The following is an 8,566-nucleotide window of genomic DNA, read 5'->3' as shown; positions in this document are numbered from 1 at the left end:
TTTTTACACAGCATGATAAATATACACCAAAGTGTATTCTTTTGCCTACGTACAATTGCTGCCTCTCTGCCTAGCTGGGTAAACCTGGTCATTACTGTTCTGATTGTAAGAAGGACATTGGTAAGGCAGCCATTTAAACATGTAGGAAACAAATATTTCATGCACATGTTTTAGATTATGATTTCAAAAACACCCCGTATTATGTATATCTGTTTGTAGAAATATTGCAGGAAGAATTTGAACTGTTTATGTCATTTATGGGTATTCTTTATAGCTATAGTGTTCATACTCATAGAGTGCTGTTTCTATAAACTCTGAGGACAGCCTAGCTTCTAATAAGTCTATATGGATCTATATAGTGTCTACTTTTTTTGTTCTGCTTTCTGATTTTTCCATTCCCGGTTTGTAACTCTTTTGGCCTGTTGCTCCATTTTTCCTTACCCAGTTTCCTTTTGTTTTTTTAAGGATTAGAACTTTAAGTATGTTTACAATATTCATTTTTTGCAGCTTTGTTTTGTAATGATTATTTCTACCCTCTTGAGTTCTTTGGCCTTTGTCCTAAAAATCTGAAAAACAATTTAATACTTTCCGCTAAAATGCACAAAATTGTGTACTGTAATACTACTGTATTCATTCAATACAATACTATCAGGAGCTATGGATGTAGGTGTTTAGAACTGGTGTCATTTAAAATTCCAGATCTTTATCTTAAATTATGTGTAATCTTGGTGCTGCTGGATTCAGTCCAGTGTTTTAAGAATTCCTTCATATTTCAAATTTGATTTGTGGTTCTGGGGTATCTCTTTTCATGGAAGTGCAGGCTCATGTTTTGCTGAACCCATTAATGCCTGGTTGCCAATACAATTGTTTGGGTGGTGGCATACGGGGAGATCAGTTGCCCAGCGTAAAATATCCTCTTTTGCAGATCACTTATCTCCCCATACTGGCTTCCATAGCTTGAATAGAATCGACGGCAGGATCGCTGCGGATTTCCAAAGTCGCCCTTAAGGTGAAACAAATGCTTGATTTTCTCTGCTGCTGGGAAAACAGAATTTATTATTCTTTTCCACACCACTTTGACACCCGATGTGTAATCATATGAAAGCTACAATGCTGTAAACATTGTTCACCATCACAACAATGTATGGTTCCTCCACCTCACTGTCTTGTACAATGCACTGGCAATTATTAAGCATAAGGGCAGTTACAATTTTCTTTTACACTTGTACCACTAGGGTCTAGGATTTAGTAGTGACAAACTTTATTTTGTCCCAAGCAATGGTAAAAGGAAAATGGTAGCAAGAACAATGGATATCCCCAGAGACAATTAATTAACCAATGCAGGGGTTAGAAGTTATCATTAACACAATATAGTTTGATGTTCCCTTGACCTCATTGCTGATATATCTTTGGTATGGAAAATCTTAACACTTTAAGGGCTAGGCCACACGGGAAGATTTCAGGGAGATTAGTCGCCTGGCGACTAATCGCAGCGTCTAATCTCCCTGAATGGCTTGCTTGTATCTTGCACCCGCTAGCGCTAAAGTCGCCTGCGCCTATTCACATGCGGCGATACGTTTTTCAAAGTCAGAGATTGGTCGCCTCAAAGACGCGGCGATTAGTCGTCAGGCGACCAATCTCCCTGAATCTTCCCGTGTGGCCCTAGCCTTATACATCTGTATGAGTTTGTGGTCAAATGCTTGCCCTTGGTTTTAGGGGATCAGCTTGACAACAAACAGTATCTGGTATCCAGTCTTTAATAATAGCAGTGCCCAGTTATTTTGTGCTATTCAAGTTTATCTTACTGTATTTATTTTAGCATTCTCATTAGGTTATTTTAATGTGTGAAATCTATAAAGTACTGCTTCTGTTTCTCGATCTGAATTTACTAGACTATACAGAGCAGCTCACTGGAAGTATTCAGCTCTGATGAGGATATATTGTTTTATTGCTGAAGATTTATTAATTTTATTCTTTGATCAACTTTGAAGTTGACCAAATAATTGGAATTGGTAAAGTTAAGAACCAGTATGGGGGAATTCATATTTCTGACGCACAGAAGATATCCTAGCAGAAGGTGACCATTAACAAAATTCTTAAACCAAGTCCTTTTCACTTTACAGTCTCCAATGGGGAAAGATTGATTTCTGTACATTTATTTACTTTATTGTATGGCCACATATTGAAGGCTATTTTGAATTACTGTTAATAGCAGGATGTGCCATCCCTATGGTAAGGTATAACTTAAATGTAAGGTTTCGTATAGTGCTGGAAATGGTACTTTTGCTAATTAATTTTAAGAATTAGATGTATATATCTCTTTCAACAAAACTGATATTTTTTTTGGCCATTCCATATATATATATAGATATATAGAAATATACATATAGATTTAAAGATATATATCCATCACATTTACGCCTAAGTCTGAGATGATAGAATTTGCTTTGATTATAGTTCTGAAGATAGTTATTTTGGACTTGAAATACAGGGGGAGTTTCTGAATAAGACTTCTCTGAGGAAATGTTTTTCTGGAATGCCTGGGAATCAAAATGGGGACAATAATCAATGCCTAGATTACTAGACTTAGAAAGGTGTATAAACAAGTTTAGATAAAGGAATTGCAGTGACAGTCTTCATAAAACTGCACAAAAGAAAGATAAAAAAAAGCATAGCCTACTTTCTATAATTTTGTACTTTACCTCTATAGAGGACACAGATGCGGCAAATACAACAATGATATAGATTCGATAAACAGACTATAAAAAGTGACTTATAGGAGTTGGTGGATTTCTGTAGGTCAAGTTTAGTAGAATAAATTCACATTGAATGGTTGTTGCAATTTTAACAGGGTTATTTACTAAACCAGGCCTTAGACCAGGCAAACTGATAAAACCAGGCCTTAGACCAGGCAAACTGATAAAACAAAGCCACATCCTCCTCAATCTTATGTCGTTGACATCATATACTGAATGCCGGAAAGTTTTTTTTAGCAATTTGAAGGGCATGCCACATTTGTTTTAGGGTGGGCTCATGTCTAGGGCATTAGAGGGTCTCTTTAATCTCTATTTTGTATAATAATACGTGGCCACTTCAAGCATTTTAACCAACATCTCTAATAAATATGTCTATATGACCTATATGTACCTGCCCTATTCAAATTGACCTAAGCATAAGAGTACTAACGATGTTTCCCTGGGCAGAATTGAGCGCTAGCAAAAGATTGCTAAGAAACGCTCGCTTTGACGAGTTAACGCTAGCGAAACTTTGCCAGCGTGCGGCAGCTGAGACGCAACTTTGCATTTTTTGTGAACTAGCTTAGTTGTAACCAATTTACGCCTGGCAAAGTGGTGTGGAGTGTGTACCCCTTTAGTGAATTTGCCCATTTATACCTTGAATATTGGACCATAGTTGTCCCAAAATCTGCTGCTTTTACTTGACTCAAATATATATATATATATATATATATATATATATATATATATATATATGTATATATATTGAAAGAAAAAGCAAGAAGTTTGATGTGATACAACTGTGGGGTTTTTATTGAACTTGGTCTTGAAATAACTTTTATTTTTGTAAAAAGAAGTGAGAACGAGACAAGTTAGACAACTCATCTAAAGTCCAGACTTGCATCACAGATTTACTTACAGTCACAATACTACTCACAGTGTAGCACAATAAAATTAAATGTACATTATTACATATTAAAAAAGAAATTATAGACCCGAAACAATATATAAAATATATATTGTTTGTTATTTTTTAATGAGATATTTACACATTCAGTACAGTAATATATAATTCACATTTGGTATTAGTGGTCTGACTGTAACATCACCTTTTTATGCATGGTGGAGATGTGTGGAAGAAAAATATAATATTGTAACAGTACAGGAAACTAGTGGTAGGCAGAAGAGGCAGCTGCCTAGGGCGCAAAGATTGGGGGGTGCTGGGAACCTACCTTTTCTGCCTATCCCTAGACCAGACTCACCTGCCACTTGACTTGCGTGTATGTGACAAATAGGAATTTATTGCCATTTGATAAGTCAGTAGACCCATTAAGAGTTACAATGTAATACACAATTATAGTACAATTAGAGTACAATAGTAAAGTGCAGTGAGTACAGAATTTTTTTATGTTTTCAGGCCACAGAGAATAGTTGGGCTTGTGTCATATGAACAGTTCATGTCCTGGATGACTTGGGTTGCTAGAAATGGTGGTAATGGAGGTGGAGTAAACTAGCACAGGAACAACTCTGAATCTGTACTAACTAGCATGGGGTCTGACTGTAATATATGCAAAAACAATGGAACTTTTATATTCATTGATCAGATGTATGGACTAATATATGAAAATTTTTATATGGGATATCTGCAGTTCTACGAACACCTTCTAGAATTACAATTCTCTGCGATTGACTTGCCTGGTTGGTCCACAGAGATCACTAAACCGATTTTAACATTTGAGATCCAAGGAGAATGGACACAAGTTTCACCTAAAAAGAGCACTCCTTAAATCCCGAGTGTAGTTTCTTCACTTGATCCCAACATTCAGAGAATACACCACCATTACCATCTCTGCTAAGTATATTAACATTGTGATTTTATTAGAGACATTTCTCAGATGAATAATCACCTATAACCACCTGAACTCTTAAGTTGCAGTTTTTTTGATAATCAGCTTCTAAGTTTTCTATATACTTAAATGTTTGAATATGTGAAGAGTTGGCTTGCTGGTTTTTTTTTTTTTTTTTGCTTTATAAATACAATGCCTATACAGGTTTGAATGAACCATATACTGATTTTCCTTTGGTTTTGGTTTCTTGTTTTAGAATTACAATGCCAAGTGCAGGGATAAGTGAATTACTTACTGATTCCCTTTTTTTCTTGTACTTTTGGTAATTACAGTATATTATATGCAGCATTAATTCTTATATTATTTGCATTAGCAACCCCCCCATCATTTAGATTTATAAATATATTAGTGCCAATGCTGGGGCTGGGCAGCATAACATGCTCACTTGTGCTAAGCCATGCATCTTATTTCTCCTCCTTCCCCGCGTTACCTTTAAATATAGGTTATTTTCACCTTAGCCACTGTTGTAAGTCACAAGCAATGGGAGGTTTTCCATGTAAGTCTCTGGCAGCACATTTACCTTTCTACACAAAATTTTCCCTTTATGTATATTTTTTTCCCTTATCTTTTTCTTTGTATGCAAAGTGCCAGCAAGCTTAATAACCCTGCTTATATGCAGTATTTTTTTTTTTATATTCGGAATGAAACTCTTAATATGGAATGTAACGTGTTGTTATACAATGTGAATGGGATTAACAAACCGGTCAATAGAGGGCAGGTATTTCAGGAATGTAGGAAAAATAAAACAAAGATAATAGAAACCCATTTAAAAAATGTTCAGGTTCCCACTCTCTGCATTAAGAATTATCCTCATATTTTCATGTCTAATAATCCCCAGAAGAATACTTTGTGAGTTATTATGTTAATTCATAACGACCTTCCTTCCTTGGGAGGGGACATTCTCACTCTTAATCCTCTAACTCTTTCCTCCTATAAGAAATTCAATGTCTCCTATAGGGTCTAAAAAAAATCAGATTTACAAGTAATGGATGTATGGTAAGCTTTAAACTCAGGAAAAACAGATTTCAAACATTTTTCCAAAACATACTCAGTTTATTCCAGAATTTACTACGTGTTTGCAAATCAACATCTGTTACATTTGTTTACAAAGGCAGATATCTGTTCCTCTCCATTTTCAGGTCATTTTCCGATTGTTACCAAATTTTTTATTCCACAAACACTTGAATCTCAATGGCGCTTGAATGAGATGATTTTGCATGATGAATCTAGGAGAAAACAGATTAGAGATTTTTTTGTACAAATTGTAGAGACTAATTCAAGTCCTGAGATTTCTCCTGTGACTATCTGGGAGACTATCAGTTAAATGCGTTGATGTGCTGTTTTAGAACAATCACAAAAAAGAAACCTTGGCTCAATCTTCTTTATTTTCCCTGAAAAGTAAGAGAATTTGCTGGAGAAATCTGCTTATTCAGAAAGCTCAGACAGCTTATATGAGAGGTAAACAAAAATATTATGAACTAGGGAATAAATGTAATAAATACTTTGCTACCACAATTAAGAACTTACAACCTAAAACTCAGATGCAATCTGTAGAAGACACAAATAATTAAATACATTTTCATACAAAGGATATTGCAGATTTGTCAAAAATATCAAAATGTATATAATTTAAAATCATGGCATTCACAGACAGGTCTGACAAATGAAATCGATAAATATTAAAGAAGCAGGTTTAAACAAACTTACACCAGAACAAGCAAAAGAATTTTTCTCTTGTGGAAATTGATGTTTGCATTGATTCCCTCCATGTTGGCAAGAGCCCTGGACCAGATGGTTATACTGCCTTATTCTATAAGGTTTATAAGGAAGAGTTGTCCCCATTATTGTTGAACTATTTTAATTTAATTTCTGACACCAATGGCTTTTACCAACAAGCTCAATAGGCTCTTGTTACTATTATACCAAAGCCCCATAAAGACCCCCAGCTATGTTGAAGTTACAGACCAATTCCACTTATAAATATTGGCGTGAACATTTATGCTAATTTTAAGTAATAGAATAAAATTATATCTTTCTGAATTAGTCTATTTAGACCAAGAAGGATTGGTTCCGAAAAGGGAGGGGAAAGACAATACTGCTAAAGTTATATCTCTAATTCACCATGCATAAACGAAGAAGAATCCCAAAATATTACTCATCACTGATGCAGAGAAAACATTTGACCGGATTTCCTGGGAATTCCTAGACAGGACAATGATAGGTTTTGGCTTGGGTACAAATATAAGACATTGTATTATGGCTCTATATGATAAACGATCAGCAAGAATTAAAGTGAATGGTATACTTTCTCCTAAGGTTCAGATAATGGTACAAGACAGGGATGCCCACTCTCCCAGACTCTATTTGTTCTAGTAATGGAACATTATTTGGTCATATTAGGAATACTCCGGACATAGCAGGTGTGATGATATCAGGAAAAGAATATAAATGTGTTGCGATTGCTGATTACTTACTTCTATGTCTAACCAACCCAAAAAATTATTTGCCAAATTATAGTAGTATTGTTGAAAAAATGTGGGGGTTTGTTAATTATGCTAAATCAGAAATCATAAATATAAATAGTTTAGTTTGTATGGTAAGCTATTTGAAAGAACATTTTTCTTTCAAATGGGCAAACCCGAGTATTAAATACTTAGGTATTAAAATCCAAGCGGACATATCAAAAGCAAATCAAGATAATTATTTAGCATTGTTAACCTCAATACAAAAAACAATTGGAAATTGGGATAAATTGGGACTCTCATGACTGTGAAGAATCGATCTGTTAAAATGTTTATGGTCCCGAGGTTTCTCTACTTGTTTCAAGTGCTTCCTATATTTGTCCCCAAATCTTTTTTTAGATCTGTAAAATCTTTAATTTCCAGATTTATCTGGAAGTGGAAAACACAGACTAAAACACAATTTATTAATTTTTTCCTAAAACATGGGCGGATTAGGCCTACCAGACTTTATTATGTTTCGGTCCAACTTTCCAGAGTTCTGGAATGATATTCTGGAAATAAAGAAAAAGATTGGATTATCCTTGAACAGTCTCCAGTCAATTATCCTATAGAAAACACCTTATGATAGAGAATGATTCTTTCTTAAGTTGTATTTCCGACTACCCTCTTACTAAAACGACATTAAAAGTCTGGCATGAAAATAAAAATATGTTTCATTTATCTCTTTCTCCATACTTGTTACAACCCCTGATGTACAATCCTGATTTGTTTCAAAGTATGGAACCTGGTTCATATAATAGATGGAACTCTTGGCATAATAGACCAACAAGAATTAGCGATTTTATAATTGACAATAAGATGATGTCTCTTTTCAAAAACTGTGGGGTCAGCACCCTAAAGATTTATGGGGGTTACAGACAATTGCATTTCTACATTTGATGAAGGATTGGAGTAGATCTTTAACACCATGGGAACAGATGTTAACTTCTTAATCAAATATTACCAAACCTCTTTCAAAGATTTATAAATTACTTTTAGACCATATATCTACACAAGAAAAAAAATTTGTAAGAAATGGGAAAAAGAATTAAAAGTTAAAAATTACAAATTTTTATTAATACCTTTAACTCTTCCAGAGCATCAAGGGCTAGAGAAGCCGCATATAAACTAATTAATAGATGGCACTATACCGCTGTTAGGTTAAGTAAAATGAGTCCAACCTTGTTCAGGTTGTGTTGGAGGTGTAAAGACAAAGAAGGCTCTCATTCTCATATTTGGCTTACATGCCCAGTTTTAGCAAGATTTTGGACATTGGTAATTTTTATAATTAATAAAGTCACTAACTCGTGTTTTGATATTAAAAATCAAACTCAAATCCTGTTACATTTTTCAACTATGGAAGGCAAAGTTATTCCCAATCCTCTTACCTTGAATTTACTGCATGCAGCCATATCACTGATAG

Source organism: Xenopus laevis, chromosome 2L (assembly GCF_017654675.1).
Source record: "Xenopus laevis strain J_2021 chromosome 2L, Xenopus_laevis_v10.1, whole genome shotgun sequence".
Lineage (NCBI taxonomy): Eukaryota > Metazoa > Chordata > Amphibia > Anura > Pipidae > Xenopus > Xenopus laevis.
This window is presented reverse-complemented; position numbering follows the sequence as displayed.